The 27,042-nt window shown below is 37.1% G+C and overlaps 1 long non-coding RNA gene across 2 annotated transcripts; it reads right to left on the reverse strand.

Annotated features, from left to right (window-relative positions):
• Positions 1-1,152: 1,152 nt before the first annotated feature.
• LOC137079297 (uncharacterized) lies at positions 1,153-12,326 on the reverse strand. 2 transcript variants are annotated; one of them, XR_010905454.1, is made up of 5 exons: positions 12,168-12,326; positions 8,368-8,571; positions 7,604-7,664; positions 5,875-5,926; positions 1,153-2,157 (listed from the first exon to the last, which is right to left on the reverse strand). It is a non-coding gene; the product is annotated as an uncharacterized lncRNA (long non-coding RNA). The 2 variants fall into 2 exon arrangements; XR_010905455.1 differs by having other exon boundaries at positions 12,164-12,326.
• Positions 12,327-27,042: the final 14,716 nt, after the last annotated feature.

Below are 27,042 nucleotides of genomic sequence, written 5' to 3' on the forward strand. Positions count from 1 at the left end.
TATTGAGAATGCATCTGCAATCACTACAATAGACCATTAGATGGCGTAATATGAACTTCCATCAAGCTTCAAGATGTTGGTCTTTTCTTTTCTTTTCTTTTCTTTTCTTTTCTTTTCTTTTCTTTTCTTTTCTTTTCTTTTCTTTTCTTCTTGTGAAACAAGTAACAACATATTTGTATCTTAATCAAGATTGCATTACATTAACTTCATTATATCATTACTTTTTGGAGCTTGCTGGGATGTTTAGAGTGAGATGCCGCTTTTGTCAAAAACAAAAAAAAACCTTTGTCTGTATCCCATTTTTGTTTCCATTGGTCTATTATTTAGGCCAGGATTAATTTTAGGTAGATGCATCTCCTTTCATCTCACTGTCAGAAATAGAGCAATGATGTTTAAGCTCCCAGAGAACGGCGGGATTCTTTCCCAATGAAGTGCATCATCTTATTTCAGGCAGGGAAAAAAAGAAAGAGAAAAGAAAAATCAATGCATTGTTTGATCCTCCATTAAAGGCAACCCCTAGTTTTCTTCTCATCACCTCGGTGAGCTGTGCATTCAGAGTGATATTAATTCCAGCGTCTCTTATTTCCTCTTATTCCATCTCTTATACAATTAAAAAAATGTGGCAGTGTCTTTTTGTCTGTTAACTATAATCTTAAACTTGACAGACATCACCAACCTAAATGACATCAGACAAATATCTCGAAGTATCCATATTTAACTTGGATTCATTTGCCATCATGTTTCTTTGTTGTGAAACATATCTTTTAAAGTAACATTAATATATCTGTGATATTAAATATGTTAAGGCTACACTGTTGCATTGCTTTGTGAAAGACCTTTCTAAATTGATTTCCAGCTTTCCGAACAAGTTCAGACTTATTGCCACACTGATGTGATTACATCAAAACCTCAAGTGAGTAACGGGCATTTCAATCACCTGCTCAAACCGCCCTTTTGATAGTCAACAACCGAAACCAAAACACTAATGAAATTCCTTGAAAATGAAACTCGATTTAATACACACAAATTAATTTAAAGACAATACTAAACAGAAACCAGAAATAGAGAAATAACACATGACAATAATGGCGACATTTAAAAAATGTTTTATTGTTTGGAAAAATCCATTCCTGTATTATAATCAATAAAATACAGCCTTTTAAAAATACATTTGTATCAATATTAATTAATAAAATATAAATATATGTATATATTTAAATTTGTTATTAAACACTTCAATTCTACATATTTTATAATCTTATTAGTCCATTAGCAAACTTCATAAAGAATGTGTTACAACACAATATACAATGATGATAATGCATATTTTAGTCCATTAGCAAACTTCATAAAGAACGTGTTACAACACAATGTCATATGAATCTTTCATCAGACTGTAGGTTATATTGGCCAAGTATAGACGTCATACCATGTCATGGCAATACTGAAATCTGGTCAGCTGATATTCACAATAACACTTGACTAAATCACTCCTGATCTCAAGGAAGAGAGAGAAAAAAAATGGTTTGATCTAATCTATGACAACAACGTCATGGAAAAAATGACTAAAAATACTGAAGTAAGCATGAATCAGTCTTTCACTTGAAACACTCATGAAATTGCTGTACGTGTTCAAGAGGCAGTGATAAAAAAAAACAAAAGCAGACACTCACAATTAGAAGAAGAATGAATGGGAAGAGAAGCTTGATAATATGTACAGACTGAAGTTTCTCTATTCTTGTCTTTCTCCAGGCTCTCAGTGCTGGTGGGTAGCGGTGAGTGCGTAAGCGGGGTCGGATGGATGGGCCTCCCAAGGTGACGAGTTTCTGCGGCAGTATACTTGCTGATTGCTTCGTTCTCACTCCACACAACAACCAGCTAAGACACTGCCAAAGAACCACTCACAGCAACACCCCTCATCCCTCACTTGCTCGCTTTCCTTCCATCACTTCAGCATCTCTTGCCATCATCTATCGGTGACTGTAAAGGCTCCTCGTATATGACTCTCCCGTCTCCGGCAGGTGAGCTTTAATACTCTGCTCATGGAATGTCCAGAGTTTTTGTATGACAGCCAGGGACAGAGGTAGATTTCCCCTTACCGAATAAGCCTTTGTTCTGCTTTCACTTTCCAAGAGATGACAGAAGGTAACAGGTCCCCTGAAAACACAGAAAACATCTCATACTTCCAGTTTATTACACCTCACCACAGCTGCATACGAAAACAGAACTGTGTGACATGACAAAGGAATGACAGCATTAAAAAAAAATGTCTCAGTCAGTACTTCAGTTTGAATTTTCAGTTAGAAATATTAAAATAAACAATAAAAATAGAATCTATATTAGAGAAACTATATATATATATATATATATATATATATATATATATATATATATATATATATATATATATATATATATATATATATGAATAAGAATTATATTTCTTACCTAGCTGGCAAATTGTCTTTTTTTTAAGTATAAATCTCACAAAAGGTTCATAAACACCTGGTTCAAATATAATTGTTATATTTATTATATTTGATAATCATATTTTTTGCTGGAAATTAAGACAAAAGTACTGATTAAGAAATGCAGGGCACCTAGAAAATTTGACCAAAGTACAAAGGGACAATGATGACTGTACTGATTGTAGAAAGTACCAAAAATCACAGTTCCTGTATCTGAGACGTAATTTCATCATAGCTGCGTGACATGCAAAATCATTGATTCCAGGTTAGCATTCAATAAAAAGCTATGACCCACAGTACTTACCCTCAATAATCACAAGATAGACGAAAACAAACCCTGAGGATACGCTGACGTAGCACTCTTCTTACAATTTACGACAGCAACGCTAGCTTGCTAAGACTCCCTCCAATGTAAACAAGCCTTTAAAGCTTACATCTGAAAGAGAAAGACTCAATCCCTAGAAAAAAAAAGAGAGCTTGAGAGACCGCCACACCTCAGGGAGGGGAGAGCACACCTTCCTTTATTACTTATATGAACTATGCTCACCCTCTACACCGCAAATAGAGCCGTGACTCACTTATTCTCAAATAAACGCTGAATCTAGGTTCAAAGGGTTCAGCCTATATTTGCCTGTAAGAAACTGAGAACGGATGCGTGTGAAAGAGCGAGATTGCTCGCATGAATGTGTCATATGTTTACAAGTTAGATGACTGCGGGGTTTGGTCCGGTCCCTGATTTGTTGTTCACCTACAGAAGCACTGTGAAGGCCCTATCTGTTGGTATTCCCCACAGTGCAGCTATTTTGGGCAGACAGCCTCTCTCTTAAGGGCTCTGCCAGAAAAGAAGGGCCTCTGCTCACTTAGCAAGAGGGCTTAGAACAGAGTGGGAGAGAGTTAGCGTGTGCGTGGGAGAGCGGAAGAGTGAGGAAGAGAAAGCTGAGGCACAATTAAAGAGAAATAAAAAGTGAAAGAGAGAAAGAAAGTGATGTTCGTGTGGCTGCCGGTGACAGCTAAATCAGATCAGGGTCTCGAAATGCAGTAGAAGCTCTCGCGGCATTAGATGTGCACCACACCAGGCTTAGTCACTGTCATCAGATGCTCGAAATCCCATTCTCAAGCAATAAGGGGCATTGTGTCCTTGTTTTTCCAGTGCTGTTTGGTGACAAGTTATGGTACGTAATAAGTCCATAGAGCTGAGTTGCCAAGAGCATGCATGCACGTTAACCCTTGAAATGAGCATTTGCCTATAAAAACAGGTTTAGGTCAAGAGAGGGCTAAGTAGCACATGTGATATTATCTTCACTTCCTACTCTCAATCCGAGCGAGAGGCACCAGTAAAACCTTTTTACAGCAACTGCTGATACAATATTCCGTTGCGTCCACAGTGTTATCTGAGTCTGAGCAAACACACCTGTAATTATGAGACTATTTTAGTAACAGCCCTGTGCTGACTGCTACAGTACCTCACATGAATGCTGACATCACCGTGGGACAAAAGTAGGGGGGTAGAAACAGGGTGAGGCTTTCCTAGAAGAAACTTCAAGCAGCTTTCTTTATATTTTAAATTTTACCTAAACTATTAACAAACTATGACTATATATATATACGGGGGGATTTTCTTTTACGGGCTTGTAAGGAAGAACAAACAGTAAATGTAAAGTTTTACTGAATTTCTAGAATTTCTCTAGAACAAAAAAAAAAAAAAAAAAAAAAAAAATATATATATATATATATATATATATATATATATATATATTTAAATGTGTGTGTCTGTATTCATATTTATTATATCTTATTTATTATAGTATATATACATATAGGCAAAGACAGAAATATATATATCATGCGTATGTTTTTGATATACAGTATATTGTAAAAACAAACCTTTTGCAAATATCTTATGCAAGTTTGTAAATGTTACTTTAAGGATTTTATTTGAAGTATTAAAGTAAAGTATTAAGTAATACAGAGACAAAAATACCCATTATAAAGTATGCAGCCCATTAGAATGTACATCATAATTTCTGTTTTTATGAGTTTTGACAACCTGTCAGTCCCGCTTGGCTACCTTTTTAGTTACTGGATGTTTATATCGCATCAAACATGTAGGTGTTTTGTGCTAAATATCATGACAGGATGCATGATACTATATGACATCCCCAACACTGGTACATATTATCAGATTAAAGGCTTTGAATTCTATCAGCCAAAAGTGTCATTAGACCACATCTGAAGCTTGCTTAGTGGAAATCCGATCGGCTCTTTGGACACACAAAGATAAACACATGCACCCATTGATGAGCACACAGCTGTCTGACAGTCTTTAGAAAAATAGGAATGCTACATGTATGCCACACAAACCAGCACAGAGGTATAAAATCATTATATCACATGCAGTGGCTTGCAAAAGCATTTAGACCCTCACACATACCCACACACACACACACACACACACACACACACACACACACACACACACACACACACACACACACACACATACACACACACACACACACACACACACACACACACACACACACACATACAAACACACGCCTCGTGATCTGGTTTCTGCTGCAGTTGCTAAATTGCAGTGTTGTGTCCCTGTGTCTGTCTCGTGAGGCCGACGGCTTGCTGAGGCCACATGATGGCAGGAATTCCTGGCTTCTTTAGGCCTGATGTAATCTCTAATACAGGCTTTCAGGAAGCAGGGGAAAAACATACGCGCATACACACACACACACCTGCCAGCTGGCACTCCCGTGCGCCTGTACGCCTCTGACACACTTCAGAACCCAGAAACACAAGTGCTGCATTAAACTCACAGATCAAATTAATGTGTTTACAGGTCGCAAAGTTTGTCTGAACTAGTTTAACTGTTTAAGTTAACTGGGAAAATTTGAATGTCTGAAACATTTATACATTTAAAATAAATACAGTACTAGAGGAGAAAACCACTATGCATATAGTAGCATCATTTAAAGGGATAGTTTAGACCTAAAAATGAAAACTCTGTCATTATATACTTGTTCTAAACCTACTTCTTTCTTTTCAAAAGAAGATATTTTGAATACAAAAAAACATACAATTCCACTATATTAAAAAAGACATTTCTTAAAATATCTCCTGTTGTATTTCACAGAAAGCCATAAACCTTTGGAAAGACATGAGGGTGCATGAGTTAGTAAGTATAAAACTATCCTTTTAAATATGCATGGTCTTCTTTAGATTTCTTTAGATCCAGTTTCTAAAAAACAAGTATTTTTCACGTTTTTGGCAAGATATGTCAAACATATGTAAAAGCACTCTGAATGTAGCTAGAGTTATTGAACCTAATTTAAGAAGAAAAAAAAAAATCACTAAGGGCAGTTCAAATTTTGAATAACAAGAATCAGACACTCACCTTACTGCTGAGTCAGGGTCTCCTATCGTCTCCAGGACATCTGGATATGTTTCTGTAAAAGAAGCACATGTTTTGTTTTTGTTTTTTACCACCGTCTGCACTGTTTTTTTCTCGTCCTCCTTCTCCCACGGTTGTGTCACTAAGTACAGGAGTCATTTCATTCCAAGGGAAAGTACTGCTAAATGTCAATGGCAAAACTTGTTTGTTCATTTATTGAGCTAATTAAACTATTACTGTGCCAGCAAGCTCCCCTCTGTGATTTTAGTTCAGCTGTTGGTATTTCACTGTTAGAAATAATATAAAAATATATTTTGTTAACATTAAACAGGGTGGGTTAAGTCAATGGAAACCACAGAATGAGTAGAGCTTAATCAATCAACAAACAAATACAAATAAAATTGCTATTATGTTCAGAAATACATTTTTAGACTAGATATATTTTACGTTTAAGATGCCATGTTCTTAAAACCATATAAAATATAATTCTCATAATTGTATTTATGGGTGTGTTCACACTTTGCAAGGTAGGTTTGATTAAAACGAACTCTGGTGCATATTGCTATGATAGTGTGGTTCATTTGAATAAGTGTGAACACTGCCATCCGAACCCTTGTGCTCACCAAACAAGCAGAGCAAGACACCTGAAAAGGTGTCTGAAAAGCATACCTGTTTTTTTGCTCTGATAGGAGCTATGTTGCCCATTACAGTTCGGTACAGGCATCAGAAACAGTCTCCTTGCAGAAGATCTTTGTTTGTGTGCAACGGAGGAATTCCAGGAACTGTTTTGACTCCTTTACACATTTTATAAGCTTTTCAAAAGTTCTCAGCTAGTCAAAAAGCCACAATACAACGCTCATACATATACACATACGAGTGCTTTTAACCACAGAACATAGCATTGTTTCGAATGTTTGGTATGTTTTGCGCAAAATGTGTTTTTTGTTGTTGTGTATCTTCTTTAGGTTCGGTCTTAAAAATGACAGCGTGAACACTAAGAACCAGGACTAAATGTATTATTTTCTTTTTTTGGACGGCCAATCTACAAGTTTAAACACCCTAATACGTAAACTGAACAATGTGAATAAATTAGGTTGTTAGCTATACATTTAAGTCCATATCAAAACCTTATATAATGTGACAACTATATTAAGAAATATATCAGACACATATAAATAACTTTTTCAATTTCAGGGAAATTTATATTTTTGTCACATTTATGAGCATTTTTGCCCTGAGCCCTTTCTGTTCTGACCTTAATAGCAATAGATAATATTTAAAGAATGACTAACAATAGGCAAACATTTTTGAGAACAACTGATTTTCATTAAATAAAAATATCTTAAAATAAAAAAGACAGAAAAAGGAGGGAAACCGGAAAAGCTCATAGGGGACTGACAGGTGCAAAACAGTTTGTTTACCCCAAAAAAGCTAGAACCTCAAGTCTTTGCAAGGCTATATGGGGAGACAAAGTGCAAACATTGCATTTCTAAACAATATCGGTTTACTCAAGGGACTGTTGATCAATGCAAGCTCTATTTGTAGAGCTAGAATACATTAATAATTCACACAGCCCACCTTTCAGCCAGTAAAATACATTACTATCAGCACACTGATGCTAGTGGCAACAGCAGAGGTGCTTACGAGTTAACCATGGTTCATGACCGTAACCAACTTTGGTCACTGAAAAAATTTACAGACGTCAGTGAGTGCATAAAACAAGACATCTCACCTTTTGTCTCAGCAGGGGTCGTGTCATCAGAAGACCAATCAGCCGTGGTCAGGTCAGAGATCTTCCAGAGAGGGAGGAAAAACTTTAGTTCATATGTGTTTGTGCATACAACACAAAAGTCACAAAGGGATCCATTATTCTTCCATTGCTTCAGATTGATTTTCTCTATTTTTAAGGTCAGCAGTATTTGTTCATGGAGCACCAAAGGTGATGAGCGCAGAGTCATTAAACAATTGGATCAATAACCTCTGCGAAAATCAGCTTACATTTAAACACAGAGGCGGAAATAATGTGACTCTTAAAGAAATGAATTAATGGCAAAGAGAGACACCAATGATTTGTATAGCCTTTACATTTCAGTTTAAACTGCAGCTCATAAATCAAAATAAATCAATTTTGTAGCCAATGACACTGTCTCTTTGTATTTTAAATATTACATTTAGTTTTTTTGGTCTTGTTTTAAGTTTAGTTTTTTAAAGCATGGATTTTACTGCATTTTGTTAGATTAATTCCTAAAGCTAGAATGAAAATGCCTATGGTGTAAGAAAAAAAAACTTAATTCAAGACATATTCTCCTAAAACCTTTAAGTTTTAATGTTTAGATGTTTTTTTAAATGGAAACATACATTTACTGAAAAATTATTGTACGCATTCATTGTAATGGTGTACTTTTAAGCATGCTGTCATTATAAAAAAGCAAGAACATTTTGAATAAAAGCACTTCTGTTCTTAAATAAGCTACACATGAGAAGTGACACACTTACCTGTGGATTTTGGATGGTTGTCAGTTCAGTCTTCTAAATATCCATACAGTTTATAGAGTGCTGTTTTCGTCTTTCACCGGTCAGCTGGATGAGAAACAGTTACTGGTGACCACAGGTCTCAACTCCCTCCTGACAAGCCGGTACAAGTCAAGGCATGTTCTTGTTGCTCTGCAAAGCGCCCTCTGCTCTAGCTTCAACAGAGAACTGGAGGAGGAGCAAAGAGAAAAGAGAAGACTTCACATTAGAGGTGACAGGACAAATCAGAGATACCTCTCACTCAGAGGTCACTGTACTGTTTTTACAGGCATGTTCAGACTGTCACTGTGCAATACAGTACATGAATTAGTGACTCAGACAGGATGTGTAAGTAAAGTTACATACAGACGCACAAGAAAACAATTATGCCAAGGTCAGTAAAGTAACATGATGGCTATTATTTAAAGAGGTTAAACTATTATATTTCATTTACACTTATCTCTGTGCACAGGCATTTCAGCCCATTCACGTAAGTGGGATTAAAGATATATAGCATAACAGAATTGCCACAGTAGGATTTCCTATACTATTTTATAGTTTTTTTGTTAAACATTTCAATTGAAACAATTTTTTAAAGATACAACATTTAAGTTACAAGATACAACATTTCTTTGATTAAGAGAGGGCTTAACATAAGCGTAGTACAATGAATAAATCTATTAAGCATAGCATAAGTGTAGTACAATTAATAAATATATTACAATTTTCTAGGTTTTCATTTAAAACAGCATTAGAAGAGTGAGTGTCTTACAAACTCAAGTGTTAACTTTTAATCTGTTTTTGTCAATGACACACACAGTAAGTCCGGTTTGTTCCCTGAGGGAGATATTAATGGGACCCTGCTCTGCTCCCCCTGGTGGTGAAGTTCCTACTGCACCAAAGTTCAAATTCAAGGTATGTAGTGTTCTGCTATAAGCTCATTTTAATTAAATAAAAAAACAACAACAAAGATATATAAGTATAAAATAAAAAAATCGAAATATAAAAAAAACCTAAAATATTGTATATGCATTTATATAATAATAATAAGTAATATACTGTATGCATCTGAAAATAAAATAATAATGTTCATGATAACACTATAACAATTAATAATGCATTTTAAAACTTGTTGGATAGAACATAAAAGCATAGCATATTACAAATACATGTGCAATTTTGCTTAAATTAAATGATTGAATCACAAATATTTACACTTACCCAAATCCTCAATAGAATACGCATCCACGTAAATGATTTCTCAGATATTAGCCAGCACTGATTTATGAAACACAAACCCTAATTAAAGTGAATCACCAGAGCAGTAACGCACGAGCCCAGCGCTCTAGAAAAACTTCATCACCAGGCAGAGTTGCAGTGCAGCGGCACAGCTCAGCAACGTAGTAAATGTAACGCTGTGGCCTCTCTCTCTCTCACGCTCTCTCTCTCTCTGCAGTCTAGTCAACTGTATGTTACAGTCCTAGGACTGCACTTCACTGGATTGCAGCAGTCCAAGAGTGATGACCTTACCAATAAAAAGAGCAGAGTCACAAATGCCAGCGTTTCCATTTCCATCAGCACGCACCGTCCTGTAGCTCACCTTCACCCTTCTCATTTACCCCCCCTCTGATTGTTTCGCCCCATTATGAGGTGGCCGAAGTAACACATTTTGTTCTTTCCATCCTTATTTGAATGTTGGACATGTAAACATTCCTGTGGCGTGTCAGTCAGAGCTGACTGATGGCTTTTGGATGCAGATGCTGCAGTGGCCATTAAGCCACTGGCGCCAAATTTTGCAGAGCGTGCTAACTGGCCTACTCTCTGCTGCATTGGAGCCTTGTTCCATTTTAGTTAGTAAAAAAATCTCTTTATGGATCTAAAGTGTTGTACAATGGCGCTTTAATTGGTCGGCAGATTATGTGAAGCATATATGCATCATGAGCATATATGCTCGCAATACTATGAGAGGTTGGGGGGCAAGCGTGGAATCCTTACTCCTCAGCAAGATCAAAGCTTGCTGCATTGATTACATCATCGGAACTAGAGCACTAGTATGGGACAATGCACCATTGGGTTGGGGGGGTGGGGGGTGGGGGGTGGAGTAAGAAGGCTAACCTAGCTGTTCTGTCTTTTTTTCTGTCAGGAGGGCATATCCACAATCTGGGCTGCCAAACTCCAGATGAGCAATAGACTTCCGTAACATCCTTCCATTAACTTGCTTTCCCTGTTTCTCTCTCTCATCGTCCACGTGACCATGTAGCTGCCTGTCTTGCTGCTGCCACATCTCAGCAGTGCTGCAGGAACTGTGCTGCAGGACACTGCAGGGTATCCGTTCTCCCTCACGTCCTTACTCTCAATCTGTAACTTTTCATGAGGAAACAGTGATGAAGGAAAAGTAGTCGTTTTGTAGGGGGAAAGGTTTGTACGTTCGCGTCATTCTGTACCTCAGAGCAGATCTCGAGAGAATGGGGGAGGAAGAGTAAGAGGAGATGGGAGGATGGGTGTTAAAGAACATCAGGTGAGTGCGGCAATACGCTTTTTGGCTGAGCAGCAGCAACCTCCCTCCCCCCACCCCCCCTTTGGTGTGCTCCATGAGAAACTGCAGTTTCTGCTAATGATGTCAGGCAGCGGATCTGACAGTGATATATCACTCCTCACATTCCTACTGTATACAGATCTAATCCTGCCCTATAGCTTGCAATATGCACAACCGCGGCCGTTCTTCAAAGTCAGTTGGGATGGATGGGTTATGCGCGCAACCTGAGTTGAACTCATCACCGCAGAGTTCATGTGCCGGTAATAAGCACTACGTTCAAACTTAAATCTACACAGTCCGCTAAAGTATCACAACATAATCCTGCTACATTGAATAAACATAACTATCACACACATTAACTCACGTATGTAGGTGGTCAAACTATAACAAACGCGCAACATCCCCATCAGATTTCATTACGCTACAGAGAATAAACTAAATATGATGCATTTCCCATGTTTAAGCATGTGTCAATAGTTGAGCAGAGAGTGAGCTGAAGCAGAAAAAGACCTGCAGTGAAAGAGTTATGAGTCCCCCCCACCGCTTTATTTGAGTCACTCTCGCTTGTTCTCGGATGGGACGGTTAGTGAGAGTGTGGCACCGTCCGACAGAGAGTGTGAAACACACACGTTAATAAACACAGTTCAAGCTGGGACCCTTATGCACCTGGCCAAACCAGTCTGTCAAAATCTTCTGTCCGAGTACCCTAAGAGTCGATGGTGGTGACAGTTGCTAGCTAACACACTCGCACACTGCGCTCTGTCCTCCCTAGGCCGTCCTAAAACGTTACTTCCTTTTTCCCATCTGCTGCAAGTTCTTTAACTCTTTCCCTTCCTGGTACTCTGGATGCAAGACAAACTGCTGCATCAGTACTTCAAGCTAGACAACACAACAAAGTGCAGCAAAGTATGGCATCCTAAACCAGAATATGTCTGGCCTACATCTTTTATTTATCCCTGTAGGCGTAATTTCTATACCGGCACTGATCCTAATTCAAGCTTGTGCGTCTTTTTTTCCTGTGCTAAGTGCTCTCGCTGGTATCCCGCATGCAACTGCGTGTGCTAAGATTAACAGTAAGACCGCAGTAGATCACTCATCATGTAGGTCATTGCAAACGGGTCCTTTAAGACCTATAAGAGCAGGTAAGTGAATAATTCTGAAATTAGACAGAACCCCCCCCGTGATTGGGTAAAAAGTTCAACATGCGTCCTCTAGCCCTGCAGAGAAAGACAAACTTCCACATACTCACTCAGCCTCCGCTCCTCTCCGGGTCTTGCAGGGATGATGCAGAAGCAGCCGTGTCTTCTCCTCCGGTGGTGTAAAGTTGACTGCAGCATTGCCTGCTGAATGGAATGACATTGTTCGCTTTCTCTCCCTGCTTCATTCTCCTGCTCCCTCTCTCTCTTTTTCTATCTCTTGCTCCCCCCCTCCTCTCTGCGCGCTCACTGGCAGTACAAACTGCACAGCTCAGCAGTGTTCTCCCACTGCCGCAGCAGCTCCTGCATGAGCCTTGCGTATCCGAGTGTGCCGTGACTTTTAAAGGGGAATGCAACCTCCAGGGTCAATGTGTGCCTCATCGCCACCCCCCTACACTCTCACTATGATGACCCCCCCACCACCACCACCTTCCCCCGCAGCAGCTGGTCAAGACATTCCTTAAAAAAAGGTGGTGGTGGAGGGGGGAGGGGGGATACGCAGGAGGGGGGGCATATAACTACCTCAATTCCTTCGGATTAAACGGGTGACCCTTTTTTAAACTAAAGTGTGCTATGCTCGTAGTGCGGACACCATCCATCTTAGCTGCTGACACTGGCCCAAATCCGCCTAATGAGGCTATGTGGCCGATTTCGTCAGGTGGATTTAAAAACGATGGATGGTGAATGGAATGCAAATGGCTGTGAGAAAATGTTTGTAGCGATGGTGACAAAAAAACCTGAAATACAAAACCAGGATCTTGAGAAACTAGATCTGGGGTGTTTGAGGTGTATCATTGCTTCCATTGCAACCAGGAGGTCAACTGTCTGGGAGTGAGAGAGATACATTACGAGCGGTGTGCAACATTATATTGGGCAGACCACGAAACGTTTTGACAATCAAGATGATTGAGGCTTCATGTTCCATTCGTCATACGTTCTAAATCCTGACTTGCACATTGGGAGATCTGACATTAACGTAACTTCTAACAGAGGGGGTTTTGAGAGGGCTGACCCGCTTTGTGTACAGTAAATCAATCGTAACTCTTTGCATCAGCAAAGCTGGAGCTGCCACCCTGCAGCGGATTTTTCCCCCATACCTGCTCTTATTCCGTGAAGCACAACGTGTTGGGTCGGAAAGCTAAGCGCATCAGATACTACTGCAGAAAGCTCACCGAGCTGCATTTACTCCTGTTCAATGAAATACCGGAAATACATGATCAGGAGTTCACTGGTCAAGGCCGAGCTCACAAGACCATGACCTCTGGATAATATATAAATGGCTGCAGCATATTGGGAGCCGGTGGGGGGCTTTGTAGAAATGGCAGATGTCATCATATCTGTATTGATTGGTGACCTGCGAGTTTGCCCAGTGGAACAGAAAGCGATCGAGCAAAAAACTCAGTGCTGATATTGCACATCTGCGTGGCTACGAGCGCACTTTTCAGTTTGTTCTTCAATCGTTTAGGCAAAAATTCAAAATCATACTTTGGGAGGTAGGGAGAAGTATTAATGAAACACCCTAAACCTTTCACATCCTCACTGAGCCATTCAAATGATTTAAGGTGTTTACTTTCCTCTGTCTCATCTGTGACATCAAAGAAAGATCATGGACAGAAAACCTGGATGATTACACCTACTGATGCCTTTGTATACACGTGATAGACTGATATACATTCATATTTTACATTTAAAAAAATTCTATTAGCAGATGCTATTATCTAGAGCGACTTACCAATAAGAAATACAACATCAGCAATTCATCCTAAGGAGGCAGTAACATGAGAAGTGCTGCAATACAAGGCTTCATGATTATATGAGAAATACAGAATAAAACAGAGATTTAAATTTGTATTTTTAATACAAATATTGTGTAAACGCTTAAATGAAAAAACACTGACATTAATATTATTAAATGATTATACTGTGTATTTAATGTAATATTACGGCAACTATTCATTGTAGTCATAAATAGTCATTAACTAGCAAATATCAGCTGATATATTGGTTCATTTTAACATTTGTAATTGAAATAGTTTGTGTAAAATCAATGGTCAAATAATTAAGGTTTACATTTGTCATACTATTAGATTTTTTTATTAATGTAATACATGTAATACCATTTGCTCAACACTTATTTTTACTATATAATAAAAAATATTTAAAATATGTATATAATAGTAATTGTTTATTATAAATTATCTGGTCCTCAGCCACCCCGCTCTCTAGATATCAGCATCATCCATTAAAAAAACTCATATTTGAGCAACCACTCATTTGTGCACATGCACCTTTCAGCAGTGCTGGTGCGCTGCGTCTCTCCTCTGAGCATCCTGTGCTGACTTTGACACAGATAGAAATGCCTTCACCAGCATCTCCTTCATGAGCAGTGCATTTTGGTAATGGCATCTCCATTGATAAATAAAACATGAGTGAAGGGCCCTTTTACATGGCTGATCACATTACCCCTCGCCTCACCTGACGCTCTGAGTCAGCTGTCAGAGTGTCCCCTTCCGCCTCCGCACGACTCTGGGATTATAGCTGGTCCTGAATACCCACAGGAGCAGCTTCATCACCAGCATCTGAGAACTGTTCACAGTACAAGATGTGTTAAGAAAGCAATCATGTATTGCATTATGCATCATTTCCAATCAAGCTATGATTTTGTCAAATAATGCAAAAAAGTACAACATAACCTACATACACTACAGTTCAAAAAAAAAAAAAAAAAGTTCACCAAGGCAGCACTTAAATGATTAAAAATATAGCAACTCTGTGAAATATCATTACAATTTAAAACTGTTTTATATATTTAGAATTGCAATTTATTCATGTGATGGCAAAGCTGAATTTTCAGCATCATTACTCCAGTCTTCAGTGTCACATGATCCTTCAGAAATCATTTTAATATGTTGATTTGCTGTTCAAGATACATTTCTTATTATTATCAATGTTTAAAACAGTTGTGCACCTTATTTTTGTTTGTTTTTTTGTGTGTGTAAAAACTGTGATACCTTTAGTTTTAGGATTTGTTGATGAATAGAAAGTACAAAAGAACAGTACTTATTTTCAATCTTTAGTAACCATGTAAAATACTTTACTGTCATGTTTGATCAATTTACTACATCTTTGGTGCATCTTTGTTTATTGATTAGCAAATGCTACAGTTCGGCTTGCACTGCTCCGCGCCTCCAACAAAAGATTTCTTTTGATCGGAGCGATCAATGCAAGAGACTCAAGAATGGAGTGAAAGTGCCCAGGTGGAGCAAAGAGGCAAATCGACTGATCTGTTCAGTTCTGTTTCATCTGTACATAGTCTACTGTAGATTTGTCTTTGTTTACTTATGTACGCATTAAACTGCTAGCAAATGTTAGCAGTAGCACCCATTACTATCAACACTCAGAATACAGTATGCTAAAGGACATCATTATTATCTATTGTAAAGTTACAGTAGAAATTTAGTAGACACATACTTACATGGTTTTATATAGGTTTAGAAGACACTAAGGTAGACCACACAGAATGTAACCATGGTTATACTACATATAAAACCAAAAAGCATGGCTACTATAGTTAAACTATGTAACCACACATTAACCATGGTTTTGCTACACCAATTATAGTTTAACCTTGAAATTTGTAGTAAAACTGTGGTTATACAAATGGTGAACACTCTGCCCCCCCCCCCCCCCCCCCAAAAAAAAACCATGGTTACTATACTTTTACTAAAACCATGGTTCATTTTTTGTAAGGCAAAATATGACTTATTATAATCCAATAACATATTCAGTATTAGGATTTTTCTATAAGGATATTGTCATGATGTGGTTATCATTGTTCTAATTTTGAGATTTAGGGAATTCAAAAAATTGAGTATTTAAATAATTTTAAGATAAAACAATAGCACATGGTCGTAACAAAATACTTTAAATTTAACTAAAATAAATGTGGAAACAAGGTGGAGATAGTTGAAAAAGTGACAGGAAAAGTGACAGGTACAAGAAAATCAGCTAAAAAAGTAAATACAAACACGCACGCTCGAGAGAGAGACAAAAACAGATTGACTTATTCTGCATGGCCCTAGCTTAAGGATTGAAAACTTTTTATGTGACGGCATACACAAAATAGAGTTTGTATGTGTATGGGATGGCCTGGATGAGTGTGAGATTTGTTGTTCATATCATTAGCTAACAACATTTAAAATTTAAGTTATTTTGCATTAATGACGTGAGGTCCAGTTAGCAGTCTGACACTAAAACAGGTAGTATTAATGGTTACTTTTTACATATCAGAGCCCATACTTTACTTTAACTTGCGGTTAAAGTAAAGTATGGGCTCTGATATGTAAAAAAGTGTAGTCAGACTTCAACTTTTACCAGAGTCTTTTTAAACATAATTAACTGTACTTCTATTCTTGAGTGAAGGATGTGTATACTTTTGCCACCTCTGGGTGAATGTATGTCCACTGTTGAGGACTGTTGAAAAAAAACTGTGCATATTTTTCTAACTATACAGAGACACACGTTTGCATAGTTGAAGAAACACAAACAATGTCTTTGTTTTGTTTTTTAGTTCTTGGCAATCATATGTCTGTACTATTATACAATAAAGGTACATTTGGTCTGATTTACTTACAGTAATACTAATAGAGACATAAACAGACACAACAGGTCTATGTCTAACAGAAAACAGAGGTTAATTTTCAGATCTCATAAACTCAGATTGGAAGTTCTAACTGAAAACCCATGTGTCTACAATAGCAGCTCCCACTTTGGTCTGACAGAGCCAGCTGTCCTCCAGAAGAGTAGCTGCAGCCCCTCTCCCTCTCTCATTCATCCCATCCCTACCTCTCACAACCAGCTGAATGGATTAACTAATTGACAGAGAGTAGGAATTCAACTAGCCTGTGTACCGCTCAGCCGACCTCTTTTTTTGAAGCAGGCAAGATCTCTCTCAAGGCCTAGGACTGCAGCAGAACTAGCATAGGCTAACCGCTTATATTAGACACATCTTAGATGAGCAAATCTGAGAAATACAGCAGGCAAATTAGAGCTATGGAGATTTTTAAAAAGATAAACGGAATAATCTTATGATATAAGAATTCTGACTGTTACTATAAATATCCTTACATTTTGTCGGTAACACTTTAAAAAGTTTGATTAGTTAAAGGGTTCATCTTCAGAACACATTTTAAAATATTTTATATTTAGTCCAAGAGTGTATGCAAGTGAAGGCAAACTACACTGTCCATGTAAAGAAAGGGAATAAAAACATCATCAAAGTAGTCCATATGTGACATCAGTTAGTTAATTAGAATCTCTTGAAACATTGAAAAAACTATGACTTTATTCAGCATTGTCTTCTCTTCCATGTTTGTGTTCAATGCTCAAATAAAGATTCAAATGGTTGTGATTCAGCGGATTGAGTCATGATTCGGACCGCCAATATCACGTGATTTTTAGCAGTTTGACACGGGATCCAAATCATGAATCGTTTGAATCTTTATTTGAGGATTGAACACAAACACGGAAGATAAGACAATGCTGAAGATGAACGGAGGTCTTATGGGTGTGGAACGACATTGGGTGAGTCATTAATGACATCAATTTCATTTTTGGGTGAACTAACCCTTTAACATTAGTTAACTGCATAACTTATCACAAACTAACAGTTAACTTAACACGAACTAACAATTAATCAACTAATGCTAATCTCAACATTTACTATACATTTTTAAGATCAAAAGTTTTATATTTTATTTATGCACTGTGAAGTAACATTAAAAGGGCTAGCACATAACTTATTTATAGTGTTAAAGAGCTAGATTTTCATGCTAAACACTTCAGGATTCTAATAAGTTCTGGAAAGGTTTTTTTTTTAAATGTATGGCCTGTTATAAAGGGTGGAATTCCTTGTATGGGCTCTTCTCCCGGATGATCGCTTGCACACATCAACCAGAGCAGGAGTGGGAGCACGCCCATCAATGAGCTTTGTTCGGGTTACGGGTTATAGCTCACAAAATCAACAATGTCACTCAAAAAGTGTGTTTCTGGTTGTGAGGGAAATATCGTCCAGCTTCCCAAATAACCCAGTGTTAAGGAAACAGTGGATGCAGTTTCTTTTACTGGAGCAGCAATGGATTTCTGCAAGTATTTTTGTTTGTTCCCGGTCATGAGTCTAGACCGCCGGCGGTGAGCAAAACTGCATCAAATGCCTGTGTTTAGTTGGCAATCGGCGCTTAGCATATATTGTACGAACACAACACAAACGTATAGCGAATAAAGTTATCCAGAGATAATGCCATGATGTATTGTTTGTGTGTGCGTGCTTGTGACTCCCCCACCCCCTGCACACCACCACAAGTTTGGCTGTTTTTGGAAAGAATCAGTACAACGTATCTGTCTTTTATAAATATTAGAAAACTAAAAACCCTTTTTTAGTTTTCTAAAAACAACATATTGTAAAAATATATTGCTCATTTTTAGTTCATGTTAGATCATTCAGTAATGTTAATGTTGAGTAATGCAAACTATTAATTTGGTTTCCACAACATAGAAAACATCCCCAGACAATAAAATGTGATTTTGTATTTTTTGTAAAATAATAATAATAATTTTAAAACAAATGTAATACAACTCACCTTAAAATATTTGTATTCTAAGTTTGTGCAGTGTTTGACAGAACAGTGTTTGCATTTAGAAGAAAAAAAAAACGTTTTATGTAAAATTATTTTAAAACATTTCCCATTTTCATCCATAGAGATAACATGGATAATATGCCAGGGTTAAATTGGGTCGTGTTATGTTTACTGCACCAGGGATTTTTGTGCATTGTCTGGATTGTAACACTTTTTTTTTTGACAAATTAGGTAACAAAAAGCAACTTTTATAATCTCCCATTAGTGTCTATGAAAAAAATATATTTTTAGGCCTTTTTATGTATAGAAATGTAAAAACTCCCTTAAAATCCCCCCCCCCCCACACACACACAAAAAAATGCACACATGTAGAGTAAAAACATTATTAAAGCGGGTGATATTCCTTTGAAAAACAAAAACAAAAAAATACATGATTGTGTTAATAAAAAAACATTATATTGTGCATTCTGTGTGACCATGCATCCTGAGTGCGATTTTTTCCCCTGCTAACATACAACCAGATATTCCAATTAATTTGTTTGTTTGTAGCGCTAACAATTTTCAACTACATCAAGTCTTATGCCATTTAGATGAAGGGCTTTTTTATTTTAATTTCAGCAAATGTCATGTGGGGTAAAAAAGACCCCAAATAGCTTAGAAGGGTTAAAGGTTCTTCATGGAACCAAAGAAGACAATAAAGAACATAACATTTTAGATAAAAAAGTTAATTAACTCTATAATGCAGTCTAAGGCCAGTCAGTGATTGCCTGAGTTTGCAACAAAGATGTCTAAAACACGTGCCCTATCTCAATGTCCAGAGAAGCGCTGACCAACAGAAAATATAACGGCAGCATGTTAATTTGCCGGGGTTGAGGAGGTGGACGGCTAGAGTGGATTGTTGTGGTGTCAGAGTCATGTGTGCGGTGAAGAATGGCTGCCTGCAGCCGTCGGCACATTTGATTAACGGCCTAATGACGGATCGGCCTCCCCCGCACCGACTGAGCTGAAGTATACGTCTGCTATATGCCACACAATTACATTTGACCCCATGAGCTGTCAAAGCTTACATCCCTGATTTGAAAAAATCATGATTTTGGAATGTTCAGAGCAAATAACTTTTGAGGTGCTGGGTCAAGAGGGCTTTTAATTTTGACAGCAAAATATTTAGCATTCCACTCTTTTCTTGTGTATTCTGAGTATTAAACTGAACACTCTCGATGAAACAAGCAGTCATGGGTCATTTGAAACTTCTCATGGTATCTGGCAGTACATTGATTTTTAAAGTTGATATTACATGCCCGAATTAGCCTGACACAAGCTGTATTAAGTATAGGGGAGTTAAATGAAGACAAACATATTGCTGTATTTCATGGAGTCTTGCAGAGAGTCATTAGCTAATTCAGCCTCAGCAGCAGCTTTTCTTGGTTAATTGCATTTCAGCACTTTCTGTACAGTCAGTATATATACAGTATACATACATATGAGGAGATAGTGTAACACACATCTACAATGCATCTTATTGATGTATGCATTGATGCAATATATATGCATGTATGCCAGTTATTCAATGAAATGCATGAATGACTGCGATTATTAAATACTTGCTGAGCTAAGGAGAACAGCACCGCACACCATTCGGTGCAATCACTCACATGGTCAGAGTCGCACGAAATCATCACCCCCTCTACAGGACAGAAGTGGAGTAACAGAGGGATTCAATAGGCCTCAACCAGATTATATTCTACAGTGATTAACAAATGAATCCAGACAATGAACCATAAGAACAGCCCTGACCTGCTGTTAGGGATTAAGTAATAAATAAATAAATAAATAAAATAAAAAACTTAAAGTTACATTAAAATATGTCCTTGCTATGAAATAAGACAAAAAAAAAAAACGTTCTTTGAATAAAACTGAGGAATAAAAGCCCGTAACCTAAAAATAAAACCCTTCCTTTTTATATCTTTAGATTGAACAAGAATGAAATTCATTCATATAGGCCTATTATGTCTTTGTGATTGCTTAATTAGACATTTTCTGTACTTATATTAATGTATGTGGCAACATAAAGTCAGCCACACTTAGAATAAATTTGTATTCACTAATATAGGGCTTTCTGTGAGAGCTGAAAAAGTGATTGGTGTCATTAATCTCTGAGAGCTGCATGAGATGGTAAGAGCATTTGGAAGGGCCCTTTCGACCTTTATTAAAGGGCCCTATGCTCCAGGGGTCTAAGCTGATGCAGCTTTTCACAAATGAACCATGTCACAATCACAAAGCAGGTCATATGCAATCATAATTCCATTATAATAATGCGTAATCCACATTAAAGGTGGTTATGTCATTAGTATAATATATGTTCATAAAATTAGACATTAACAAGATTGCAAGGGCACGCAGCAAAGAATTGCTCCTTTAGATATCCAGTCTTTCTCCAGCAAGGAAGCTCAGGACAGTTCTGCTGCTTTGCGGAACATATCAAGGGAGAACATTTTGCAGTACAATGTTTAAAGGGACAGTACGGTATTGCCCCGAAATGACCTGCAGAGAATGCATTTGCATAAATATGCCACAGTAAGTAGACTACATTGGAATTTGTTTTATTAAATGTCCTAGTCACAATCTGAGAGTCATTTGAAGTATTTCACAAAATATTTACTGATATTTTTTCATATAGAAAAATTAGGGCTGATGAAACAAATCTTTCATTAATTGACATTTGATAGACTTTATCTGATAATGATATTCATAATCACACATTAGGCTAATTAATTGCTGTTCCAGTTATACATAATATTTCATAACATAATATCAGAAATTCTATCAACAAGCTAATCTGTATGCAAAACCAACCACGTGCTGAATGGTGGACAATACAAACAAAGGCATGTCAGATGCTTAAATCTGCAGTTCTGTTTCCAGTTTTACAATTTTAGTTTAATATCTCTCTGTTCAAAGGGGAGAATATTACAAATAAGCCATTTAATGCAATGATGGCAAATACAGATACAATGATTATTCTAAAAACAATCAGGAAGTTCCTTGAAGGAGTACAGGGGACTGCTAATGTCAATATGAATATGATTAATACATCTTATCACTATATAAACAATGAGGACATTTTAACTTTACTTTAGTTATTATATCTTCACATCGTTTGGCTTCTAGTATATGATTTAAGTATTTACTTATTTACCATCACAGACCTACTTAGCAGTTCTTAATCTGAAAATAAATGCAGTTTGCTATTCAGGTTCATAGTTATTTTAATTCTGCAGTTTATGATGTGAACCTTTTAAGATAATTTTGACCAGTATTAGTAACGATCACAGATGTGTGTTTTAAATATATATATATATATATATATATATATATATATATATATATATATATATATATATATATATATATATATATACACACACCCTGCTATTTTGCAAGTTCTCCCGATTAAAAATCATGGAGGGGTCTGAAATTGTCATCGTAGGTGCATGGCCACTGTGAGAAACATAATCTAAAAAATATATATCCTGAAATCACAATGTATGATTTTTTAACTATTTATTCTGACCCTCACAGACCTGTTAGTCTGCCTTTAAAATGTCCACCTCCACTCCATTTATTATCCTAAATTAGATGCACCTGTTTGAGGTTTTTAGCTAAAAAACACCTGTCCACCCCATACAATCAGTAAGAATCCAACTACTAAGATGGCCAAGACCAAAGAGCTTTCCAAAGACACTAGAGCCAAAATTGTACACCTCCACAAGGCTGGAAAGGGCTACGGGGAAATTGCTGAGCAGCTTGGTGAAAAAAGGTCCACTGTTGGGGCAATCATTAGAAAATGGAAGAAGCTAAACATGACTGTCAATCTCCCTCGGACTGGGGCTCCATGCAAGATCTCACCTCGTGTGTTCTCAATGATCCTAAGAAAGGTGAGAAATCAGCGCAGAACTACACGGGAGGACCTGAAAAGAGCTGGGACAATCGTTTCTAAGGTTACTGTTGGTAATACACTAAGACGTCATGATTTGAAATCATGCATGGCTTGGAAGGTTCCCCTGCTTAAACCAGCACGTGTCCAGGCCCGTCTTAAGTTTGCTAATGACCATTTGGATGATCCAGAGGAGTCATGGGAGAAAGTCATGTAGTCAGATGAGACCAAAAAATAACTTTTTGGTCATAATTCCACTAAACGTGTTTGGAAGAAGAAGCATGATGAGTACCATCCCAAGAACATCATCCCTTCTGTGAAGCATGTGGGTGGTAGCATCATGCAGGACGACTGCACTGTATTAAGGAGAGGATGACCGGGGCCATGTATTGCGAGATTTTGGGGAACAACCTCCTTCCTTCAGTTAGAGCAGTGTTGCCCAACCGGGGTCCCGTCTGACGTGAGAAAGGGGTGCCGTGTAAAAGGTGCCGGCATGCACTTGCACCGCGGTTCATCTCACATCTGATGACGCATCTTTAATATTTGTTGAAAATAATGCTTTATGTATGTTTCTGTCGATGGATAGCCTACACGTGCTGGCTCCTCAGTGATACACTACAACAACGATAATAAAAGAAAAATGGGCAAAACGGTCTCTCTTTGTAAACTGTGTTCAATGCATGCGAGTGCTGCCGTATGTTCTTATATGACCAGTCATTTTTGCCATCATCATCACCCGGTATATTCGCCAGAAGACGCAAATGAGAACTTGCACGCGCTGTGAGAAGATCTGTCTCTGTGCACTCGACCCAAAGCGCGCACACGTCTCACAGAGGACAAATATTGAGTTATCTTTCAAGTCTTGCGCTTGAACGGACAAACTCACACAAAAAGTATGTCAACATGTCCACTGTTTTATAACAATAATAATAATAATAATAGATTTTATTTATAATGCACTTTTCATTCCGAAGAATCTCAAAGTGCAACAAGGGGGGGGGGGTAACAAAAAAAAAAGAATAACAAGTAAAAATAAAGACTACTACAAACAATCAACCAACACAGAAAACAGAACAGAAACAGAGTTGATGGTGAACAGAAACAGTTATGTTTTCAGGGAAAACCAAAAATGCTTTTGTATCACAAATACATATAAAGTCAATTTTCCCAACATATCTTAAGATAAAAACATAGCTATTTTTAGATTTAACAGAGGAAGAAAAACAATTAATTGTTGATCTGCGTACATTGCAGAGATTTCTTTGAACAGGACTGTGTATGTACTGCACACTTGGCACCTGCTCCAGCTGCTGTATATAGAGAAAACACCAAAGCTGAGCTGATCAGCACACTTGCACCTGGGACTGTATCCACAGATCTGCTCTTAAACTAATCCTTACTTTGAGCCACACTAAAGACACACTCAAAATGAGCCTTCTACTGATATGAGGATAAAGAGATGAAAGGAGATTAGAAAGTAGGCACAGGAAATAAGCTAATTTTTCAAAAAAAGAAAAAAAGAAGGAAAGAATAAACAAAAAGAAAGAAGGAAAGAAAGAAAGAAAGAAAGAAAGAAAGAAAGAAAGAAAGAAAGAAAGAAAGAAAGAAAGAAAGAGAGAACAAGATATAAAAGAACACATGTATAGAAGAGAAGCAAAACTGCAAGAATAATTGATGCAATTTAGCACGTTGTGCTCGGGTCGGGAGTGACCTTCACACAAGTGCCACCAATTCTGTGTCCACTGCACATTTTTCAAGCAAGGAGACTGCTCAAAGCATGCTGCCCTGGGCCTTCCTGTGCTCCTCCACCCCCAACCATGGAGAAAAGCTGATTGCCCCCCCCCCCCCCCCCTCTCAGCAGCAATGCAGCATTCAAGTGCTGCAGGCAATTTGACAAATGAGCTACGTTCTGAGCTGAGGGGGATGCCTCCACTGCAGCACACATCCCAGAGCGCACGTGCCCGAAACCAGTACCACTATGATTTACACCCAACATACCATTAGCCCTATGCATAAATGCTCAAGCACGCACACACACTCACGCTCTCTCTCAGCTGCAATGCTGTACAGATGTTCTGGCTTTAGCCTAAAGCTGAGGTATATCTGCTCTGGGCGATCACTTCCATCACCTGTAAGTACCTCCACAATGCAGCACTAAGCACCGGCTCAGAATATTACTGAGGAACTTGGTCCTAGCTGAATGATATACGTCATTTAATGGATTTAACACGCACCATACCCAACATATTTTATGCCTTTTCCATTTAAAAATATCAAACATCCTTGAAACAAAATAAATTTTATATTAATTTTAAGTAAAATTGTACAAGGTCATAAGGATTTAATTCAACTTAATTTTAAACGTAATCAAAAGAGAATATTAATTTCTTTTACAGTGATACTATTCATAGTGCATTTAATTTTGTGATTTAAAACTTTACAGTCATATATATACATATTTTACTGTAGTATTAATTCAACAGTGAAGATCATAGATATGTTTTATGAATATACATTTTAAAATGTAGGAATCCTTTAATGTTTTCAGGCGAAAACACTTTTCCAACACATCTTATGACAAAAACATTGCTATTTTTTTTTTTATTTAAACAGAGGAAGAGAACCTATTCATCTTTATGGTAATATATTTTCTTTATTTTATATACATTGTAAATTGTCCTTGAGCTTTGTAAGGTGCTATATAAAATAAATAAATTAATCTTATTAATATCCTTGAAAAAAGATAACATTTCCTTTATAAATCTAAAAAACTATTGTAAGGTTCATGCTTAAAACTAAGCAAAAACATACCATTATAATTCAAGATATTCTTGGAAAATGTATTATCAAGATAAAGTTACTTTTATTTAAGAAAAGGGCAAATTAAATAAAGCATTTAAAATGAGCAAAATTGTATAAGGTGATTGTTCTCTGAGAATATACCTTAAATTAAATTGAATTCAGATTTGAGTCAAAATTATGATTCATATTGCATTTAATTGTGCATTTTGTGATTTGAACCTTTTAAGGTCATTTTTACCAATAGTATTATTTCAAATGTTTACGTCAAAGGTACAATTTTACATTTATTAAAACTGTATTTTTTTTTATTTTGCATAAATCTAACTAAAATTAGTTGTACGGTTCAGTGCTTAAACAAGAAGAAGAAGAAAAAAGCTGAGTTTATAAAACAAAGCAGTTATTTTTACAAATGGTTTTCAACGTATTCTGTATTCAAACACTTCTAAGCGCTTCTGAAACAAGGCTTCTCTAACTGCACAATATAAACGACAGTGGGGTTTTTACCATGTGCACTCTCCTCCGAAGCTGGGGTGATAGTTTACTGTGGGCTGTCAAACCCACTGTCAGCCACACATGGTCATCTATAGAGGGGGAGTGATTTGCGTGTTGCCTGGTGGGACTGTGTATTGATTACCTTGAAATTACAGGTTTTAAAAGGTTTGCGAAAAAGAGAAGATGTAAGCTGCCCTCTCACAGCAGTGTCTGCATGCTCACCGGCAGTAATCAGCATCTTCAGCATATTGTGCTAACACTGCACAGGAAAATGTGAATTTCACTGAGAGAGACAGCTGAGTGCTGGGTAATTTAATTCAGGACTCTCTCTCTCTCAGCCAGAAGTGTAAAATGAGCCGTATAACCTTCAAAACCACACAACCTTTCATCTGATCATAAAGGATGACTGACAAATAAAAGCAGTTAGCATTTAAGGAAATTACATATGTCAAACGATGAAACTGTTCCTGAAAAAGACTTTGCAGAAATTCAATCAGCAAATGACTGCGTATAAAAAACAGAGAGCAAGGAAATCTCAGGTTCAAATGTTCCCAAAAGTGAAAAGTGATTTAAAATCTAATTCTAACTTAGAAATTATCAGAAAGATTTACGATTTCGAACGATTTAAAACAATAGAAATGTTATGGCATTAAATAAAGATTGTAGTCTTTACATAGGATCAAATCATAATCACCACACATATAAAAAAAAAATCATTTACATATTTCATTTCAAGTGTTATTCTGATAATATAATTTATGATAAATGTATTTCCTAAATAATTCCAAACATTTGTTAAACTAAAAATGATCAATTAAATAAGTAAATAAAAATGCAATTATTTAATTAAATCTTTTCATGTTATTTGAATTTTAGCACGGCAAATCTCTTACCTAAAAACACATTTATTATCTGCGCTTTAGGTTTTCTCAGCATATTTGAAGGCTTCCTGGAGTTGTGCCATACAAATCTAAACACTAGGTGGCAGGAAAGGGCTGCTTTTCCCTCTTTCATAATATCTTAAGCCTATCACAATATCACAGTGCATTATTGTTCTATAGCTTA

Source organism: Pseudorasbora parva, chromosome 6, assembly GCF_024679245.1.
Source record: "Pseudorasbora parva isolate DD20220531a chromosome 6, ASM2467924v1, whole genome shotgun sequence".
NCBI classification, from domain to species: Eukaryota; Metazoa; Chordata; class Actinopteri; order Cypriniformes; family Gobionidae; genus Pseudorasbora; species Pseudorasbora parva.